The sequence below is a fragment of the Pseudophryne corroboree genome, chromosome 6 (genome assembly GCF_028390025.1).
Source record: "Pseudophryne corroboree isolate aPseCor3 chromosome 6, aPseCor3.hap2, whole genome shotgun sequence".
Lineage (NCBI taxonomy): Eukaryota > Metazoa > Chordata > Amphibia > Anura > Myobatrachidae > Pseudophryne > Pseudophryne corroboree.
The window spans coordinates 38,736,110-38,756,109 of record NC_086449.1 but is presented as its reverse complement, the minus strand read 5'-3'; the positions used below and the strand labels follow the sequence as shown (position 1 = coordinate 38,756,109).

Here is a 20,000-nt window from a genome sequence, read left to right as displayed (position 1 = left end):
TACTTTCTGTAAAAACTGAATCAAGAATTTGGTTATTGATAAGCAAACAAGCCCACATCTTTGCTTCCATAACCAAAGAATATGACTGTTTGTCTTTTCCTTAAATGTAGTCATTATTCTTAGCAAAATAAGTAAGCTGAAAGGAAAAATTGATCAAAAAAATCAAATTACTTCTAAATGTCTTACAAAATAAAGTAATTGTTGGTGTTAACACTTATGTAAAATTTTGAAGATGTAAGTTACCGGAATTGAAATGATGCAATATGAAACAAAACTTAATCATAAAGAAACCAAGAGTACAGAGTATGCTTCAATGTCAAGATATGGTGATGTCAAATTAACTGGGTATTTTTTGTATAAGTAGTATGAGAAATGAACATTTATTATGAAACTGTGCAGGTGATATAGTTATCCCTGTGAGCAAATATCACATTACAGAAGGTGGATGACAGACTTGGCAATTTGTTTCTTTTATGGTGTTTCATTTGGTAAATTTCATCTTCAAAATGGTAATTGACCCCGACGTGATTTGAACACGCAACCTTCTGATCTGGAGTCAGACGCGCTACTGTTGCGCCCAAGGTCATTTATGAGCAATGGTTTGTTTACTGATTGCGGTGCTTTAGACGATAAATATACTTTCTGTAAAAACTGAATCAAGAATTTGGTTATTGATAAGCAAACAAGCCCACCTCTTTGCTTCCATAACCAAAGAATATGACTGTTTGTCTTTCCTTAAATGTAGTCATTATTCCTAGCAAAATAAGTAAGCTGAAAGGAAAAATTGATCAAAAAAATCAAATTACTTCTAAATGTCTTACAAAATAAAGTAATTGTTGGTGTTAGCACTTATGTAAAATTTTGAAGTTGTAAGTGACCGGAATTGAAATGATGCAATATGAAACAAAACTTTATCATAAAGAAACCAAGAGTACAGAGTATGCTTCAATGTCAAGATATGGTGATGTCCAATTAACTGGGTATTTTTTGTATAAGTATTATGAGAAATGAGCATTTATTATGAAACTGTGCAGGTGATATAGTTATACCTGTGAGCAAATATCACATTACAGAAGGTGGATGACAGACTTGGCAATTTGTTTCTTTTATGGTGTTTCATTTGGTAAATTTCATCTTCAAAATGGTAATTGACCCCGACGTGATTTGAACACGCAACCTTCTGATCTGGAGTCAGACGCGCTACCGTTGCGCCACGAGGTCATTTTTGAGCAATGGTTTGTTTACTGATTGCGGTGCTTTAGACGATAAATATACTTTCTGTAAAAACTGAATCAAGAATTTGGTTATTGATAAGCAAACAAGCCCACATCTTTGCTTCCATAACCAAAGAATATGACTGTTTGTCTTTCCTTAAATGTAGTCATTATTCTTAGCAAAATAAGTAAGCTGAAAGGAAAAATTGATCAAAAAAATCAAATTACTTCTAAATGTCTTACAAAATAAAGTAATTGTTGGTGTTAGCACTTATGTAAAATTTTGAAGTTGTAAGTGACCGGAATTGAAATGATGCAATATGAAACAAAACTTAATCATAAAGAAACCAAGAGTACAGAGTATGCTTCAATGTCAAGATATGGTGATGTCCAATTAACTGGGTATTTTTTGTATAAGTATTATGAGAAATGAGCAGAATGGGCATTTATTATGAAACTGTGCAGGTGATATAGTTATACCTGTGAGCAAATATCACATTACAGAAGGTGGATGACAGACTTGGCAATTTGTTTCTTTTATGGTGTTTCATTTGGTAAATTTCATCTTCAAAATGGTAATTGACCCCGACGTGATTTGAACACGCAACCTTCTGATCTGGAGTCAGACGCGCTACCGTTGCGCCACGAGGTCATTTATGAGCAATGGTTTGTTTACTGATTGCGGTGCTTTAGACGATAAATATACTTTCTGTAAAAACTGAATCAAGAATTTGGTTATTGATAAGCAAAAAAGCCCACATCTTTGCTTCCATAACCAAAGAATATGACTGTTTGTCTTTCCTTAAATGTAGTCATTATTCTTAGCAAAATAAGTAAGCTGAAAGGAAAAATTGATCAAAAAAATAAAATTACTTCTAAATGTCTTACAAAATAAAGTAATTGTTGGTGTTAGCACTTATGTAAAATTTTGAAGTTGTAAGTGACCGGAATTGAAATGATGCAATATGAAACATAACTTAATCATAAAGACACCAAGAGTACAGAGTATGCTTCAATGTCAAGATATGGTGATGTCCAATTAACTGGGTATTTTTTGTATAAGTATTATGAGAAATGAGCATTTATTATGAAACTGTGCAGGTGATATAGTTATACCTGTGAGCAAATATCACATTACAGAAGGTGGATGACAGACTTGGCAATTTGTTTCTTTTATGGTGTTTCATTTGGTAAATTTCATCTTCAAAATGGTAATTGACCCCGACGTGATTTGAACACGCAACCTTCTGATCTGGAGTCAGACGCGCTACTGTTGCGCCCCAAGGTCATTTTTGAGCAATGGTTTGTTTACTGATTGCGGTGCTTTAGACGATAAATATACTTTCTGTAAAAACTGAATCAAGAATTTGGTTATTGATAAGCAAACAAGCCCACATCTTTGCTTCCATAACCAAAGAATATGACTGTTTGTCTTTTCCTTAAATGTAGTCATTATTCTTAGCAAAATAAGTAAGCTGAAAGGAAAAATTGATCAAAAAAATCAAATTACTTCTAAATGTCTTACAAAATAAAGTAATTGTTGGTGTTAGCACTTATGTAAAATTTTGAAGTTGTAAGTGACCGGAATTGAAATGATGCAATATGAAACAAAACTTAATCATAAAGAAACCAAGAGTACAGAGTATGCTTCAATGTCAAGATATGGTGATGTCCAATTAACAGGGTATTTTTTGTAGAAGTATTATGAGAAATGAGCAGAATGGGCATTTATTATGAAACTGTGCAGGTGATATAGTTATCCCTGTGAGCAAATATCACATTACAGAAGGTGGATGACAGACTTGGCAATTTGTTTCTTTTATGGTGTTTCATTTGGTAAATTTCATCTTCAAAATGGTAAATGACCCCGAAGTGATTTGAACACACAACCTTCTTGATCTGGAGTCAGACGCGCTACCGTTGCGCCACGAGGTCATTTATGAGCAATGGTTTGTTTACTGATTGCGGTGCTTTAGACGATAAATATACTTTCTGTAAAAACTGAATCAAGAATTTGGTTATTGATAAGCAAACAAGTCCACATCTTTGCTTCCATAACCAAAGAATATGACTGTTTGTCTTTCCTTAAATGTAGTCATTATTCTTAGCAAAATAAGTAAGCTGAAAGGAAAAATTGATCAAAAAAATCAAATTACTTCTAAATGTCTTACAAAATAAAGTAATTGTTGGTGTTAGCACTTATGTAAAATTTTGAAGTTGTAAGTGACCGGTATTGAAATGATGCAATATGAAACAAAACTTAATCATAAAGAAACCAAGAGTACAGAGTATGCTTCAATGTCAAGATATGGTGATGTCCAATTAACTGGGTATTTTTTGCATAAGTATTATGAGAAATTAGCATTTATTATGAAACTGTGCAGGTGATATAGTTATACCTGTGAGCAAATATCACATTACAGAAGGTGGATGACAGACTTGGCAATTTGTTTCTTTTATGGTGTTTCATTTGGTAAATTTCATCTTCAAAATGGTAATTGACCCCGACGTGATTTGAACACGCAACCTTCTGATCTGGAGTCAGACGCGCTACCGTTGCGCCACGAGGTCATTTTTGAGCAATGGTTTGTTTACTGATTGCGGTGCTTTAGACGATAAATATACTTTCTGTAAAAACTGAATCAAGAATTTGGTTATTGATAAGCAAACAAGCCCACATCTTTGCTTCCATAACCAAAGAATATGACTGTTTGTCTTTCCTTAAATGTAGTCATTATTCTTAGCAAAATAAGTAAGCTGAAAGGAAAAATTGATCAAAAAAATAAAATTACTTCTAAATGTCTTACAAAATAAAGTAATTGTTGGTGTTAGCACTTATGTAAAATTTTGAAGTTGTAAGTGACCGGAATTGAAATGATGCAATATGAAACAAAACTTAATCATAAAGAAACCAAGAGTACAGAGTATGCTTCAATGTCAAGATATGGTGATGTCCAATTAACAGGGTATTTTTTGTATAAGTATTATGAGAAATGAGCAGAATGGGCATTTATTATGAAACTGTGCAGGTGATATAGTTATCCCTGTGAGCAAATATCACATTACAGAAGGTGGATGACAGACTTGGCAATTTGTTTCTTTTATGGTGTTTCATTTGGTAAATTTCATCTTCAAAATGGTAAATGACCCCGAAGTGATTTGAACACACAACCTTCTTGATCTGGAGTCAGACGCGCTACCGTTGCGCCACGAGGTCATTTATGAGCAATGGTTTGTTTACTGATTGCGGTGCTTTAGACGATAAATATACTTTCTGTAAAAACTGAATCAAGAATTTGGTTATTGATAAGCAAACAAGCCCACATCTTTGCTTCCATAACCAAAGAATATGACTGTTTGTCTTTCCTTAAATGTAGTCATTATTCTTAGCAAAATAAGTAAGCTGAAAGGAAAAATTGATCAAAAAAATCAAATTACTTCTAAATGTCTTACAAAATAAAGTAATTGTTGGTGTTAGCACTTATGTAAAATTTTGAAGTTGTAAGTGACCGGAATTGAAATGATGCAATATGAAACAAAACTTAATCATAAAGAAACCTTGAGTACAGAGTATGCTTCAATGTCAAGATATGGTGATGTCCAATTAACTGGGTATTTTTTGTATAAGTATTATGAGAAATGAGCATTTATTATGAAACTGTGCAGGTGATATAGTTATACCTGTGAGCAAATATCACATTACAGAAGGTGGATGACAGACTTGGCAATTTGTTTCTTTTATGGTGTTTCATTTGGTAAATTTCATCTTCAAAATGGTAATTGACCCCGACGTGATTTGAACACGCAACCTTCTGATCTGGAGTCAGACGCGCTACCGTTGCGCCACGAGGTCATTTTTGAGCAATGGTTTGTTTACTGATTGCGGTGCTTTAGACGATAAATATACTTTCTGTAAAAACTGAATCAAAAATTTGGTTATTGATAAGCAAACAAGCCCACATCTTTGCTTCCATAACCAAAGCATATGACTGTTTGTCTTTCCTTAAATGTAGTCATTATTCTTAGCAAAATAAGTAAGCTGAAAGGAAAAATTGATCAAAAAAATAAAATTACTTCTAAATGTCTTACAAAATAAAGTAATTGTTGGTGTTAGCACTTATGTAAAATTTTGAAGTTGTAAGTGACCGGAATTGAAATGATGCAATATGAAACATAACTTAATCATAAAGAAACCAAGAGTACAGAGTATGCTTCAATGTCAAGATATGGTGATGTCCAATTAACTGGGTATTTTTTGTATAAGTATTATGAGAAATGAGCATTTATTATGAAACTGTGCAGGTGATATAGTTATACCTGTGAGCAAATATCACATTACAGAAGGTGGATGACAGACTTGGCAATTTGTTTCTTTTATGGTGTTTCATTTGGTAAATTTCATCTTCAAAATGGTAATTGACCCCGACGTGATTTGAACACGCAACCTTCTGATCTGGAGTCAGACGCGCTACTGTTGCGCCCCAAGGTCATTTTTGAGCAATGGTTTGTTTACTGATTGCGGTGCTTTAGACGATAAATATACTTTCTGTAAAAACTGAATCAAGAATTTGGTTATTGATAAGCAAACAAGCCCACATCTTTGCTTCCATAACCAAAGAATATGACTGTTTGTCTTTCCTTAAATGTAGTCATTATTCTTAGCAAAATAAGTAAGCTGAAAGGAAAAATTGATGAAAAAATCAAATTACTTCTAAATGTCTTACAAAATAAAGTAATTGTTGGTGTTAGCACTTATGTAAAATTTTGAAGTTGTAAGTGACCGGAATTGAAATGATGCAATATGAAACAAAACTTAATCATAAAGAAACCAAGAGTACAGAGTATGCTTCAATGTCAAGATATGGTGATGTCAAATTAACTGGGTATTTTTTGTATAAGTATTATGAGAAATGAGCAGAATGGGCATTTATTATGAAACTGTGCAGGTGATATAGTTATCCCTGTGAGCAAATATCACATTACAGAAGGTGGATGACAGACTTGGCAATTTGTTTCTTTTATGGTGTTTAATTTGGTAAATTTCATCTTCAAAATGGTAATTGACCCCGACGTGATTTGAACACGCAACCTTCTGATCTGGAGTCAGACGCGCTACCGTTGCGCCACGAGGTCATTTATGAGCAATGGTTTGTTTACTGATTGCGGTGCTTTAGACGATAAATATACTTTCTGTAAAAACTGAATCAAGAATTTGGTTATTGATAAGCAAACAAGCCCACATCTTTGCTTCCATAACCAAAGAATATGACTGTTTGTCTTTTCCTTAAATGTAGTCATTATTCTTAGCAAAATAAGTAAGCTGAAAGGAAAAATTGATCAAAAAAATCAAATTACTTCTAAATGTCTTACAAAATAAAGTAATTGTTGGTGTTAGCACTTATGTAAAATTTTGAAGTTGTAAGTGACCGGAATTGAAATGATGCAATATGAAACAAAACTTAATCATAAAGAAACCAAGAGTACAGAGTATGCTTCAATGTCAAGATATGGTGATGTCCAATTAACAGGGTATTTTTTGTATAAGTATTATGAGAAATGAGCAGAATGGGCATTTATTATGAAACTGTGCAGGTGATATAGTTATCCCTGTGAGCAAATATCACATTACAGAAGGTGGATGACAGACTTGGCAATTTGTTTCTTTTATGGTGTTTCATTTGGTAAATTTCATCTTCAAAATGGTAAATGACCCCGAAGTGATTTGAACACACAACCTTCTTGATCTGGAGTCAGACGCGCTACCGTTGCGCCACGAGGTCATTTATGAGCAATGGTTTGTTTACTGATTGCGGTGCTTTAGACGATAAATATACTTTCTGTAAAAACTGAATCAAGAATTTGGTTATTGATAAGCAAACAAGCCCACATCTTTGCTTCCATAACCAAAGAATATGACTGTTTGTCTTTCCTTAAATGTAGTCATTATTCTTAGCAAAATAAGTAAGCTGAAAGGAAAAATTGATCAAAAAAATCAAATTACTTCTAAATGTCTTACAAAATAAAGTAATTGTTGGTGTTAGCACTTATGTAAAATTTTGAAGTTGTAAGTGACCGGAATTGAAATGATGCAATATGAAACAAAACTTAATCATAAAGAAACCAAGAGTACAGAGTATGCTTCAATGTCAAGATATGGTGATGTCCAATTAACTGGGTATTTTTTTGTATAAGTATTATGAGAAATGAGCATTTATTATGAAACTGTGCAGGTGATATAGTTATACCTGTGAGCAAATATCACATTACAGAAGGTGGATGACAGACTTGGCAATTTGTTTCTTTTATGGTGTTTCATTTGGTAAATTTCATCTTCAAAATGGTAATTGACCCCGACGTGATTTGAACACGCAACCTTCTGATCTGGAGTCAGACGCGCTACCGTTGCGCCACGAGGTCATTTTTGAGCAATGGTTTGTTTACTGATTGCGGTGCTTTAGACGTTAAATATACTTTCTGTAAAAACTGAATCAAGAATTTGGTTATTGATAAGCAAACAAGCCCACATCTTTGCGTCCATAACCAAAGAATATGACTGTTTGTCTTTCCTTAAATGTAGTCATTATTCTTAGCAAAATAAGTAAGCTGAAAGGAAAAATTGATCAAAAAAATCAAATTACTTCTAAATGTCTTACAAAATAAAGTAATTGTTGGTGTTAGCACTTATGTAAAATTTTGAAGTTGTAAGTGACCGGAATTGAAATGATGCAATATGAAACAAAACTTAATCATAAAGAAACCAAGAGTACAGAGAATGCTTCAATGTCAAGATATGGTGATGTCCAATTAACTGGGTATTTTTTGTATAAGTATTATGAGAAATGAGCAGAATGGGCATTTATTATGAAACTGTGCAGGTGATATAGTTATACCTGTGAGCAAATATCACATTACAGAAGGTGGATGACAGACTTGGCAATTTGTTTCTTTTATGGTGTTTCATTTGGTAAATTTCATCTTCAAAATGGTAGTTGACCCCGACGTGATTTGAACACGCAGCCTTCTGATCTGGAGTCAGACGCGCTACCGTTGCGCCACGAGGTCATTTATGAGCAATAGTTTGTTTACTGATTGCGGTGCTTTAGACGATAAATATACTTTCTGTAAAAACTGAATCAAGAATTTGGTTATTGATAAGCAAACAAGCCCACATCTTTGCTTCCATAACCAAAGAATATGACTGTTTGTCTTTTCCTTAAATGTAGTCATTATTCTTAGCAAAATAAGTAAGCTGAAAGGAAAAATTGATCACAAAAATCAAATTACTTCTAAATGTCTTACAAAATAAAGTAATTGTTGGTGTTAGCACTTATGTAAAATTTTGAAGTTGTAAGTGACCGGAATTGAAATGATGCAATATGAAACAAAACTTAATCATAAAGAAACCAAGAGTACAGAGTATGCTTCAATGTCAAGATATGGTGATGTCCAATTAACTGGGTATTTTTTGTATAAGTATTATGAGAAATGAGCATTTATTATGAAACTGTGCAGGTGATATAGTTATCCCTGTGAGCAAATATCACATTACAGAAGGTGGATGACAGACTTGGCAATTTGTTTCTTTTATGGTGTTTCATTTGGTAAATTTCATCTTCAAAATGGTAATTGACCCCGAAGTGATTTGAACACGCAACCTTCTGATCTGGAGTCAGACGCGCTACCGTTGCGCCACGAGGTCATTTATGAGCAATGGTTTGTTTACTGATTGCGGTGCTTTAGACGATAAATATACTTTCTGTAAAAACTGAATCAAGAATTTGGTTATTGATAAGCAAACAAGCCCACATCTTTGCTTCCATAACCAAAGAATATGACTGTTTGTCTTTCCTTAAATGTAGTCATTATTCTTAGCAAAATAAGTAAGCTGAAAGGAAAAATTGATCAAAAAAATAAAATTACTTCTAAATGTCTTACAAAATAAAGTAATTGTTGGTGTTAGCACTTATGTAAAATTTTGAAGTTGTAAGTGACCGGAATTGAAATGATGCAATATGAAACAAAACTTAATCATAAAGAAACCAAGAGTACAGAGTATGCTTCAATGTCAAGATATGGTGATGTCCAATTAACTGGGTATTTTTTGTATAAGTATTATGAGAAATGAGCATTTATTATGAAACTGTGCAGGTGATATAGTTATACCTGTGAGCAAATATCACATTACAGAAGGTGGATGACAGACTTGGCAATTTGTTTCTTTTATGGTGTTTCATTTGGTAAATTTCATCTTCAAAATGGTAATTGACCCCGACGTGATTTGAACACGCAACCTTCTGATCTGGAGTCAGACGCGCTACCGTTGCGCCACGAGGTCATTTTTGAGCAATGGTTTGTTTACTGATTGCGGTGCTTTAGACGATAAATATACTTTCTGTAAAAACTGAATCAAGAATTTGGTTATTGATAAGCAAACAAGCCCACATCTTTGCTTCCATAACCAAAGAATATGACTGTTTGTCTTTCCTTAAATGTAGTCATTATTCTTAGCAAAATAAGTAAGCTGAAAGGAAAAATTGATCAAAAAAATCAAATTACTTCTAAATGTCTTACAAAATAAAGTAATTGTTGGTGTTAGCACTTATGTAAAATTTTGAAGTTGTAAGTGACCGGAATTGAAATGATGCAATATGAAACAAAACTTAATCATAAAGAAACCAAGAGTACAGAGTATGCTTCAATGTCAAGATATGGTGATGTCCAATTAACTGGGTATTTTTTGTATAAGTATTATGAGAAATGAGCAGAATGGGCATTTATTATGAAACTGTGCAGGTGATATAGTTATACCTGTGAGCAAATATCACATTACAGAAGGTGGATGACAGACTTGGCAATTTGTTTCTTTTATGGTGTTTCATTTGGTAAATTTCATCTTCAAAATGGTAATTGACCCCGACGTGATTTGAACACGCAACCTTCTGATCTGGAGTCAGACGCGCTACCGTTGCGCCACGAGGTCATTTACGAGCAATAGTTTGTTTACTGATTGCGGTGCTTTAGACGATAAATATACTTTCTGTAAAAACTGAATCAAGAATTTGGTTATTGATAAGCAAACAAGCCCACATCTTTGCTTCCATAACCAAAGAATATGACTGTTTGTCTTTCCTTAAATGTAAAGTCATTATTCTTAGCAAAATAAGTAAGCTGAAAGGAAAAATTTATCAAAAAAATCAAATTACTTCTAAATGTCTTACAAAATAAAGTAATTGTTGGTGTTAGCACTTATGTAAAATTTTGAAGTTGTAAGTGACCGGAATTGAAATGATGCAATATGAAACAAAACTTAATCATAAAGAAACCAAGAGTACAGAGTATGCTTCAATGTCAAGATATGGTGATGTCCAATTAACTGGGTATTTTTTGTATAAGTATTATGAGAAATGAGCAGAATGGGCATTTATTATGAAACTGTGCAGGTGATATAGTTATACCTGTGAGCAAATATCACATTACAGAAGGTGGATGACAGGCTTGGCAATTTGTTTCTTTTATGGTGTTTCATTTGGTAAATTTCATCTTCAAAATGGTAATTGACCCCGACGTGATTTGAACACGCAACCTTCTGATCTGGAGTCAGACGCGCTACCGTTGCGCCACGAGGTCATTTATGAGCAATAGTTTGTTTACTGATTGCGGTGCTTTAGACGATAAATATACTTTCTGTAAAAACTGAATCAAGAATTTGGTTATTGATAAGCAAACAAGCCCACATCTTTGCTTCCATAACCAAAGAATATGACTGTTTGTCTTTCCTTAAATGTAAAGTCATTATTCTTAGCAAAATAAGTAAGCTGAAAGGAAAAATTGATCAAAAAAATCAAATTACTTCTAAATGTCTTACAAAATAAAGTAATTGTTGGTGTTAGCACTTATGTAAAATTTTGAAGATGTAAGTTACCGGAATTGAAATGATGCAATATGAAACAAAACTTAATCATAAAGAAACCAAGAGTACAGAGTATGCTTCAATGTCAAGATATGGTGATGTCAAATTAACTGGGTATTTTTTGTATAAGTATTATGAGAAATGAGCAGAATGGGCATTTATTATGAAACTGTGCAGGTGATATAATTATCCCTGTGAGCAAATATCACATTACAGAAGGTGGATGACAGACTTGGCAATTTGTTTCTTTTATGGTGTTTCATTTGGTAAATTTCATCTTCAAAATGGTAATTGACCCCGACGTGATTTGAACACGCAACCTTCTGATCTGGAGTCAGACGCGCTACCGTTGCGCCACGAGGTCATTTATGAGCAATGGTTTGTTTACTGATTGCGGTGCTTTAGACGATAAATATACTTTCTGTAAAAACTGAATCAAGAATTTGGTTATTGATAAGCAAACAAGCCCACATCTTTGCTTCCATAACCAAAGAATATGACTGTTTGTCTTTCCTTAAATGTAGTCATTATTCTTAGCAAAATAAGTAAGCTGAAAGGAAAAATTGATCAAAAAAATAAAATTACTTCTAAATGTCTTACAAAATAAAGTAATTGTTGGTGTTAGCACTTATGTAAAATTTTGAAGTTGTAAGTGACCGGAATTGAAATGATGCAATATGAAACAAAACTTAATCATAAAGAAACCAAGAGTACAGAGTATGCTTCAATGTCAAGATATGGTGATGTCAAATTAACTGGGTATTTTTTGTATAAGTATTATGAGAAATGAGCATTTATTATGAAACTGTGCAGGTGATATAGTTATCCCTGTGAGCAAATATCACATTACAGAAGGTGGATGACAGACTTGGCAATTTGTTTCTTTTATGGTGTTTCATTTGGTAAATTTCATCTTCAAAATGGTAATTGACCCCGACATGATTTGAACACGCAACCTTATGATCTGGAGTCAGACGCGCTACCGTTGCGCCACGAGGTCATTTATGAGCAATGGTTTGTTTACTGATTGCGGTGCTTTAGACGATAAATATACTTTCTGTAAAAACTGAATCAAGAATTTGGTTATTGATAAGCAAACAAGCCCACATCTTTGCTTCCATAACCAAAGAATATGACTGTTTGTCTTTCCTTAAATGTAGTCATTATTCTTAGCAAAATAAGTAAGCTGAAAGGAAAAATTGATCAAAAAAATCAAATTACTTCTAAATGTCTTACAAAATAAAGTAATTGTTGGTGTTAGCACTTATGTAAAATTTTGAAGTTGTAAGTGACCGGAATTGAAATGATGCAATATGAAACAAAACTTAATCATAAAGAAACCAAGAGTACAGAGTATGCTTCAATGTCAAGATATGGTGATGTCCAATTAACTGGGTATTTTTTGTATAAGTATTATGAGAAATGAGCAGAATGGGCATTTATTATGAAACTGTGCAGGTGATATAGTTATACCTGTGAGCAAATATCACATTACAGAAGGTGGATGACAGACTTGGCAATTTGTTTCTTTTATGGTGTTTCATTTGGTAAATTTCATCTTCAAAATGGTAGTTGACCCCGACGTGATTTGAACACGCAGCCTTCTGATCTGGAGTCAGACGCGCTACCGTTGCGCCACGAGGTCATTTATGAGCAATAGTTTGTTTACTGATTGCGGTGCTTTAGACGATAAATATACTTTCTGTAAAAACTGAATCAAGAATTTGGTTATTGATAAGCAAACAAGCCCACATCTTTGCTTCCATAACCAAAGAATATGACTGTTTGTCTTTTCCTTAAATGTAGTCATTATTCTTAGCAAAATAAGTAAGCTGAAAGGAAAAATTGATCACAAAAATCAAATTACTTCTAAATGTCTTACAAAATAAAGTAATTGTTGGTGTTAGCACTTATGTAAAATTTTGAAGTTGTAAGTGACCGGAATTGAAATGATGCAATATGAAACAAAACTTAATCATAAAGAAACCAAGAGTACAGAGTATGCTTCAATGTCAAGATATGGTGATGTCCAATTAACTGGGTATTTTTTGTATAAGTATTATGAGAAATGAGCATTTATTATGAAACTGTGCAGGTGATATAGTTATCCCTGTGAGCAAATATCACATTACAGAAGGTGGATGACAGACTTGGCAATTTGTTTCTTTTATGGTGTTTCATTTGGTAAATTTCATCTTCAAAATGGTAATTGACCCCGAAGTGATTTGAACACGCAACCTTCTGATCTGGAGTCAGACGCGCTACCGTTGCGCCACGAGGTCATTTATGAGCAATGGTTTGTTTACTGATTGCGGTGCTTTAGACGATAAATATACTTTCTGTAAAAACTGAATCAAGAATTTGGTTATTGATAAGCAAACAAGCCCACATCTTTGCTTCCATAACCAAAGAATATGACTGTTTGTCTTTCCTTAAATGTAGTCATTATTCTTAGCAAAATAAGTAAGCTGAAAGGAAAAATTGATCAAAAAAATAAAATTACTTCTAAATGTCTTACAAAATAAAGTAATTGTTGGTGTTAGCACTTATGTAAAATTTTGAAGTTGTAAGTGACCGGAATTGAAATGATGCAATATGAAACAAAACTTAATCATAAAGAAACCAAGAGTACAGAGTATGCTTCAATGTCAAGATATGGTGATGTCCAATTAACTGGGTATTTTTTGTATAAGTATTATGAGAAATGAGCATTTATTATGAAACTGTGCAGGTGATATAGTTATACCTGTGAGCAAATATCACATTACAGAAGGTGGATGACAGACTTGGCAATTTGTTTCTTTTATGGTGTTTCATTTGGTAAATTTCATCTTCAAAATGGTAATTGACCCCGACGTGATTTGAACACGCAACCTTCTGATCTGGAGTCAGACGCGCTACCGTTGCGCCACGAGGTCATTTTTGAGCAATGGTTTGTTTACTGATTGCGGTGCTTTAGACGATAAATATACTTTCTGTAAAAACTGAATCAAGAATTTGGTTATTGATAAGCAAACAAGCCCACATCTTTGCTTCCATAACCAAAGAATATGACTGTTTGTCTTTCCTTAAATGTAGTCATTATTCTTAGCAAAATAAGTAAGCTGAAAGGAAAAATTGATCAAAAAAATCAAATTACTTCTAAATGTCTTACAAAATAAAGTAATTGTTGGTGTTAGCACTTATGTAAAATTTTGAAGTTGTAAGTGACCGGAATTGAAATGATGCAATATGAAACAAAACTTAATCATAAAGAAACCAAGAGTACAGAGTATGCTTCAATGTCAAGATATGGTGATGTCCAATTAACTGGGTATTTTTTGTATAAGTATTATGAGAAATGAGCAGAATGGGCATTTATTATGAAACTGTGCAGGTGATATAGTTATACCTGTGAGCAAATATCACATTACAGAAGGTGGATGACAGACTTGGCAATTTGTTTCTTTTATGGTGTTTCATTTGGTAAATTTCATCTTCAAAATGGTAATTGACCCCGACGTGATTTGAACACGCAACCTTCTGATCTGGAGTCAGACGCGCTACCGTTGCGCCACGAGGTCATTTACGAGCAATAGTTTGTTTACTGATTGCGGTGCTTTAGACGATAAATATACTTTCTGTAAAAACTGAATCAAGAATTTGGTTATTGATAAGCAAACAAGCCCACATCTTTGCTTCCATAACCAAAGAATATGACTGTTTGTCTTTCCTTAAATGTAAAGTCATTATTCTTAGCAAAATAAGTAAGCTGAAAGGAAAAATTTATCAAAAAAATCAAATTACTTCTAAATGTCTTACAAAATAAAGTAATTGTTGGTGTTAGCACTTATGTAAAATTTTGAAGTTGTAAGTGACCGGAATTGAAATGATGCAATATGAAACAAAACTTAATCATAAAGAAACCAAGAGTACAGAGTATGCTTCAATGTCAAGATATGGTGATGTCCAATTAACTGGGTATTTTTTGTATAAGTATTATGAGAAATGAGCAGAATGGGCATTTATTATGAAACTGTGCAGGTGATATAGTTATACCTGTGAGCAAATATCACATTACAGAAGGTGGATGACAGGCTTGGCAATTTGTTTCTTTTATGGTGTTTCATTTGGTAAATTTCATCTTCAAAATGGTAATTGACCCCGACGTGATTTGAACACGCAACCTTCTGATCTGGAGTCAGACGCGCTACCGTTGCGCCACGAGGTCATTTATGAGCAATAGTTTGTTTACTGATTGCGGTGCTTTAGACGATAAATATACTTTCTGTAAAAACTGAATCAAGAATTTGGTTATTGATAAGCAAACAAGCCCACATCTTTGCTTCCATAACCAAAGAATATGACTGTTTGTCTTTCCTTAAATGTAAAGTCATTATTCTTAGCAAAATAAGTAAGCTGAAAGGAAAAATTGATCAAAAAAATCAAATTACTTCTAAATGTCTTACAAAATAAAGTAATTGTTGGTGTTAGCACTTATGTAAAATTTTGAAGATGTAAGTTACCGGAATTGAAATGATGCAATATGAAACAAAACTTAATCATAAAGAAACCAAGAGTACAGAGTATGCTTCAATGTCAAGATATGGTGATGTCAAATTAACTGGGTATTTTTTGTATAAGTATTATGAGAAATGAGCAGAATGGGCATTTATTATGAAACTGTGCAGGTGATATAATTATCCCTGTGAGCAAATATCACATTACAGAAGGTGGATGACAGACTTGGCAATTTGTTTCTTTTATGGTGTTTCATTTGGTAAATTTCATCTTCAAAATGGTAATTGACCCCGACGTGATTTGAACACGCAACCTTCTGATCTGGAGTCAGACGCGCTACCGTTGCGCCACGAGGTCATTTATGAGCAATGGTTTGTTTACTGATTGCGGTGCTTTAGACGATAAATATACTTTCTGTAAAAACTGAATCAAGAATGTGGTTATTGATAAGCAAACAAGCCCACATCTTTGCTTCCATAACCAAAGAATATGACTGTTTGTCTTTCCTTAAATGTAGTCATTATTCTTAGCAAAATAAGTAAGCTGAAAGGAAAAATTGATCAAAAAAATAAAATTACTTCTAAATGTCTTACAAAATAAAGTAATTGTTGGTGTTAGCACTTATGTAAAATTTTGAAGTTGTAAGTGACCGGAATTGAAATGATGCAATATGAAACAAAACTTAATCATAAAGAAACCAAGAGTACAGAGTATGCTTCAATGTCAAGATATGGTGATGTCAAATTAACTGGGTATTTTTTGTATAAGTATTATGAGAAATGAGCATTTATTATGAAACTGTGCAGGTGATATAGTTATCCCTGTGAGCAAATATCACATTACAGAAGGTGGATGACAGACTTGGCAATTTGTTTCTTTTATGGTGTTTCATTTGGTAAATTTCATCTTCAAAATGGTAATTGACCCCGACATGATTTGAACACGCAACCTTATGATCTGGAGTCAGACGCGCTACCGTTGCGCCACGAGGTCATTTATGAGCAATGGTTTGTTTACTGATTGCGGTGCTTTAGACGATAAATATACTTTCTGTAAAAACTGAATCAAGAATTTGGTTATTGATAAGCAAACAAGCCCACATCTTTGCTTCCATAACCAAAGAATATGACTGTTTGTCTTTCCTTAAATGTAGTCATTATTCTTAGCAAAATAAGTAAGCTGAAAGGAAAAATTGATCAAAAAAATCAAATTACTTCTAAATGTCTTACAAAATAAAGTAATTGTTGGTGTTAGCACTTATGTAAAATTTTGAAGTTGTAAGTGACCGGAATTGAAATGATGCAATATGAAACAAAACTTAATCATAAAGAAACCAAGAGTACAGAGTATGCTTCAATGTCAAGATATGGTGATGTCCAATTAACTGGGTATTTTTTGTATAAGTATTATGAGAAATGAGCAGAATGGGCATTTATTATGAAACTGTGCAGGTGATATAGTTATACCTGTGAGCAAATATCACATTACAGAAGGTGGATGACAGACTTGGCAATTTGTTTCTTTTATGGTGTTTCATTTGGTAAATTTCATCTTCAAAATGGTAGTTGACCCCGACGTGATTTGAACACGCAGCCTTCTGATCTGGAGTCAGACGCGCTACCGTTGCGCCACGAGGTCATTTATGAGCAATAGTTTGTTTACTGATTGCGGTGCTTTAGACGATAAATATACTTTCTGTAAAAACTGAATCAAGAATTTGGTTATTGATAAGCAAACAAGCCCACATCTTTGCTTCCATAACCAAAGAATATGACTGTTTGTCTTTTCCTTAAATGTAGTCATTATTCTTAGCAAAATAAGTAAGCTGAAAGGAAAAATTGATCACAAAAATCAAATTACTTCTAAATGTCTTACAAAATAAAGTAATTGTTGGTGTTAGCACTTATGTAAAATTTTGAAGTTGTAAGTGACCGGAATTGAAATGATGCAATATGAAACAAAACTTAATCATAAAGAAACCAAGAGTACAGAGTATGCTTCAATGTCAAGATATGGTGATGTCCAATTAACTGGGTATTTTTTGTATAAGTATTATGAGAAATGAGCATTTATTATGAAACTGTGCAGGTGATATAGTTATCCCTGTGAGCAAATATCACATTACAGAAGGTGGATGACAGACTTGGCAATTTGTTTCTTTTATGGTGTTTCATTTGGTAAATTTCATCTTCAAAATGGTAATTGACCCCGAAGTGATTTGAACACGCAACCTTCTGATCTGGAGTCAGACGCGCTACCGTTGCGCCACGAGGTCATTTATGAGCAATGGTTTGTTTACTGATTGCGGTGCTTTAGACGATAAATATACTTTCTGTAAAAACTGAATCAAGAATTTGGTTATTGATAAGCAAACAAGCCCACATCTTTGCTTCCATAACCAAAGAATATGACTGTTTGTCTTTCCTTAAATGTAGTCATTATTCTTAGCAAAATAAGTAAGCTGAAAGGAAAAATTGATCAAAAAAATAAAATTACTTCTAAATGTCTTACAAAATAAAGTAATTGTTGGTGTTAGCACTTATGTAAAATTTTGAAGTTGTAAGTGACCGGAATTGAAATGATGCAATATGAAACAAAACTTAATCATAAAGAAACCAAGAGTACAGAGTATGCTTCAATGTCAAGATATGGTGATGTCCAATTAACTGGGTATTTTTTGTATAAGTATTATGAGAAATGAGCATTTATTATGAAACTGTGCAGGTGATATAGTTATACCTGTGAGCAAATATCACATTACAGAAGGTGGATGACAGACTTGGCAATTTGTTTCTTTTATGGTGTTTCATTTGGTAAATTTCATCTTCAAAATGGTAATTGACCCCGACGTGATTTGAACACGCAACCTTCTGATCTGGAGTCAGACGCGCTACCGTTGCGCCACGAGGTCATTTTTGAGCAATGGTTTGTTTACTGATTGCGGTGCTTTAGACGATAAATATACTTTCTGTAAAAACTGAATCAAGAATTTGGTTATTGATAAGCAAACAAGCCCACATCTTTGCTTCCATAACCAAAGAATATGACTGTTTGTCTTTCCTTAAATGTAGTCATTATTCTTAGCAAAATAAGTAAGCTGAAAGGAAAAATTGATCAAAAAAATCAAATTACTTCTAAATGTCTTACAAAATAAAGTAATTGTTGGTGTTAGCACTTATGTAAAATTTTGAAGTTGTAAGTGACCGGAATTGAAATGATGCAATATGAAACAAAACTTAATCATAAAGAAACCAAGAGTACAGAGTATGCTTCAATGTCAAGATATGGTGATGTCCAATTAACTGGGTATTTTTTGTATAAGTATTATGAGAAATGAGCAGAATGGGCATTTATTATGAAACTGTGCAGGTGATATAGTTATACCTGTGAGCAAATATCACATTACAGAAGGTGGATGACAGACTTGGCAATTTGTTTCTTTTATGGTGTTTCATTTGGTAAATTTCATCTTCAAAATGGTAATTGACCCCGACGTGATTTGAACACGCAACCTTCTGATCTGGAGTCAGACGCGCTACCGTTGCGCCACGAGGTCATTTACGAGCAATAGTTTGTTTACTGATTGCGGTGCTTTAGACGATAAATATACTTTCTGTAAAAACTGAATCAAGAATTTGGTTATTGATAAGCAAACAAGCCCACATCTTTGCTTCCATAACCAAAGAATATGACTGTTTGTCTTTCCTTAAATGTAAAGTCATTATTCTTAGCAAAATAAGTAAGCTGAAAGGAAAAATTTATCAAAAAAATCAAATTACTTCTAAATGTCTTACAAAATAAAGTAATTGTTGGTGTTAGCACTTATGTAAAATTTTGAAGTTGTAAGTGACCGGAATTGAAATGATGCAATATGAAACAAAACTTAATCATAAAGAAACCAAGAGTACAGAGTATGCTTCAATGTCAAGATATGGTGATGTCCAATTAACTGGGTATTTTTTGTATAAGTATTATGAGAAATGAGCAGAATGGGCATTTATTATGAAACTGTGCAGGTGATATAGTTATACCTGTGAGCAAATATCACATTACAGAAGGTGGATGACAGGCTTGGCAATTTGTTTCTTTTATGGTGTTTCATTTGGTAAATTTCATCTTCAAAATGGTAATTGACCCCGACGTGATTTGAACACGCAACCTTCTGATCTGGAGTCAGACGCGCTACCGTTGCGCCACGAGGTCATTTATGAGCAATAGTTTGTTTACTGATTGCGGTGCTTTAGACGATAAATATACTTTCTGTAAAAACTGAATCAAGAATTTGGTTATTGATAAGCAAACAAGCCCACATCTTTGCTTCCATAACCAAAGAATATGACTGTTTGTCTTTCCTTAAATGTAAAGTCATTATTCTT

General features: G+C 33.4%; 28 non-coding genes across 28 annotated transcripts; all 28 read right to left on the bottom strand.

Moving 5' to 3' along the window:
• Nucleotides 1-1,149: 1,149 nt before the first annotated feature.
• On the bottom strand, nt 1,150-1,221 carry TRNAW-CCA (transfer RNA tryptophan (anticodon CCA)). Its single transcript has one exon. It is a non-coding gene; the product is annotated as a tRNA-Trp (tRNA).
• A 573-nt stretch (nt 1,222-1,794) lies between these two features.
• On the bottom strand, nt 1,795-1,866 carry TRNAW-CCA (transfer RNA tryptophan (anticodon CCA)). Its single transcript has one exon. It is a non-coding gene; the product is annotated as a tRNA-Trp (tRNA).
• Nucleotides 1,867-3,076: 1,210 nt separating this feature from the next.
• Nucleotides 3,077-3,149, bottom strand: TRNAW-CCA (transfer RNA tryptophan (anticodon CCA)). The gene has a single exon. It is a non-coding gene; the product is annotated as a tRNA-Trp (tRNA).
• A 564-nt stretch (nt 3,150-3,713) lies between these two features.
• Nucleotides 3,714-3,785, bottom strand: TRNAW-CCA (transfer RNA tryptophan (anticodon CCA)). Its single transcript has one exon. It is a non-coding gene; the product is annotated as a tRNA-Trp (tRNA).
• Nucleotides 3,786-4,358: 573 nt separating this feature from the next.
• On the bottom strand, nt 4,359-4,431 carry TRNAW-CCA (transfer RNA tryptophan (anticodon CCA)). The gene has a single exon. It is a non-coding gene; the product is annotated as a tRNA-Trp (tRNA).
• Nucleotides 4,432-4,995: 564 nt separating this feature from the next.
• On the bottom strand, nt 4,996-5,067 carry TRNAW-CCA (transfer RNA tryptophan (anticodon CCA)). Its single transcript has one exon. It is a non-coding gene; the product is annotated as a tRNA-Trp (tRNA).
• A 1,208-nt stretch (nt 5,068-6,275) lies between these two features.
• Nucleotides 6,276-6,347, bottom strand: TRNAW-CCA (transfer RNA tryptophan (anticodon CCA)). Its single transcript has one exon. It is a non-coding gene; the product is annotated as a tRNA-Trp (tRNA).
• Nucleotides 6,348-6,921: 574 nt separating this feature from the next.
• TRNAW-CCA (transfer RNA tryptophan (anticodon CCA)) lies at nt 6,922-6,994 on the bottom strand. The gene has a single exon. It is a non-coding gene; the product is annotated as a tRNA-Trp (tRNA).
• Nucleotides 6,995-7,559: 565 nt separating this feature from the next.
• Nucleotides 7,560-7,631, bottom strand: TRNAW-CCA (transfer RNA tryptophan (anticodon CCA)). Its single transcript has one exon. It is a non-coding gene; the product is annotated as a tRNA-Trp (tRNA).
• Nucleotides 7,632-8,204: 573 nt separating this feature from the next.
• TRNAW-CCA (transfer RNA tryptophan (anticodon CCA)) lies at nt 8,205-8,276 on the bottom strand. Its single transcript has one exon. It is a non-coding gene; the product is annotated as a tRNA-Trp (tRNA).
• Nucleotides 8,277-8,841: 565 nt separating this feature from the next.
• On the bottom strand, nt 8,842-8,913 carry TRNAW-CCA (transfer RNA tryptophan (anticodon CCA)). Its single transcript has one exon. It is a non-coding gene; the product is annotated as a tRNA-Trp (tRNA).
• A 564-nt stretch (nt 8,914-9,477) lies between these two features.
• TRNAW-CCA (transfer RNA tryptophan (anticodon CCA)) lies at nt 9,478-9,549 on the bottom strand. Its single transcript has one exon. It is a non-coding gene; the product is annotated as a tRNA-Trp (tRNA).
• A 573-nt stretch (nt 9,550-10,122) lies between these two features.
• TRNAW-CCA (transfer RNA tryptophan (anticodon CCA)) lies at nt 10,123-10,194 on the bottom strand. The gene has a single exon. It is a non-coding gene; the product is annotated as a tRNA-Trp (tRNA).
• Nucleotides 10,195-10,769: 575 nt separating this feature from the next.
• Nucleotides 10,770-10,841, bottom strand: TRNAW-CCA (transfer RNA tryptophan (anticodon CCA)). The gene has a single exon. It is a non-coding gene; the product is annotated as a tRNA-Trp (tRNA).
• A 575-nt stretch (nt 10,842-11,416) lies between these two features.
• Nucleotides 11,417-11,488, bottom strand: TRNAW-CCA (transfer RNA tryptophan (anticodon CCA)). Its single transcript has one exon. It is a non-coding gene; the product is annotated as a tRNA-Trp (tRNA).
• A 564-nt stretch (nt 11,489-12,052) lies between these two features.
• TRNAW-CCA (transfer RNA tryptophan (anticodon CCA)) lies at nt 12,053-12,124 on the bottom strand. Its single transcript has one exon. It is a non-coding gene; the product is annotated as a tRNA-Trp (tRNA).
• Nucleotides 12,125-12,697: 573 nt separating this feature from the next.
• Nucleotides 12,698-12,769, bottom strand: TRNAW-CCA (transfer RNA tryptophan (anticodon CCA)). Its single transcript has one exon. It is a non-coding gene; the product is annotated as a tRNA-Trp (tRNA).
• Nucleotides 12,770-13,334: 565 nt separating this feature from the next.
• TRNAW-CCA (transfer RNA tryptophan (anticodon CCA)) lies at nt 13,335-13,406 on the bottom strand. The gene has a single exon. It is a non-coding gene; the product is annotated as a tRNA-Trp (tRNA).
• A 564-nt stretch (nt 13,407-13,970) lies between these two features.
• TRNAW-CCA (transfer RNA tryptophan (anticodon CCA)) lies at nt 13,971-14,042 on the bottom strand. Its single transcript has one exon. It is a non-coding gene; the product is annotated as a tRNA-Trp (tRNA).
• A 573-nt stretch (nt 14,043-14,615) lies between these two features.
• Nucleotides 14,616-14,687, bottom strand: TRNAW-CCA (transfer RNA tryptophan (anticodon CCA)). The gene has a single exon. It is a non-coding gene; the product is annotated as a tRNA-Trp (tRNA).
• Nucleotides 14,688-15,262: 575 nt separating this feature from the next.
• TRNAW-CCA (transfer RNA tryptophan (anticodon CCA)) lies at nt 15,263-15,334 on the bottom strand. Its single transcript has one exon. It is a non-coding gene; the product is annotated as a tRNA-Trp (tRNA).
• Nucleotides 15,335-15,909: 575 nt separating this feature from the next.
• TRNAW-CCA (transfer RNA tryptophan (anticodon CCA)) lies at nt 15,910-15,981 on the bottom strand. The gene has a single exon. It is a non-coding gene; the product is annotated as a tRNA-Trp (tRNA).
• Nucleotides 15,982-16,545: 564 nt separating this feature from the next.
• TRNAW-CCA (transfer RNA tryptophan (anticodon CCA)) lies at nt 16,546-16,617 on the bottom strand. The gene has a single exon. It is a non-coding gene; the product is annotated as a tRNA-Trp (tRNA).
• Nucleotides 16,618-17,190: 573 nt separating this feature from the next.
• TRNAW-CCA (transfer RNA tryptophan (anticodon CCA)) lies at nt 17,191-17,262 on the bottom strand. Its single transcript has one exon. It is a non-coding gene; the product is annotated as a tRNA-Trp (tRNA).
• Nucleotides 17,263-17,827: 565 nt separating this feature from the next.
• On the bottom strand, nt 17,828-17,899 carry TRNAW-CCA (transfer RNA tryptophan (anticodon CCA)). Its single transcript has one exon. It is a non-coding gene; the product is annotated as a tRNA-Trp (tRNA).
• A 564-nt stretch (nt 17,900-18,463) lies between these two features.
• TRNAW-CCA (transfer RNA tryptophan (anticodon CCA)) lies at nt 18,464-18,535 on the bottom strand. The gene has a single exon. It is a non-coding gene; the product is annotated as a tRNA-Trp (tRNA).
• A 573-nt stretch (nt 18,536-19,108) lies between these two features.
• TRNAW-CCA (transfer RNA tryptophan (anticodon CCA)) lies at nt 19,109-19,180 on the bottom strand. The gene has a single exon. It is a non-coding gene; the product is annotated as a tRNA-Trp (tRNA).
• A 575-nt stretch (nt 19,181-19,755) lies between these two features.
• TRNAW-CCA (transfer RNA tryptophan (anticodon CCA)) lies at nt 19,756-19,827 on the bottom strand. The gene has a single exon. It is a non-coding gene; the product is annotated as a tRNA-Trp (tRNA).
• Nucleotides 19,828-20,000: the final 173 nt, after the last annotated feature.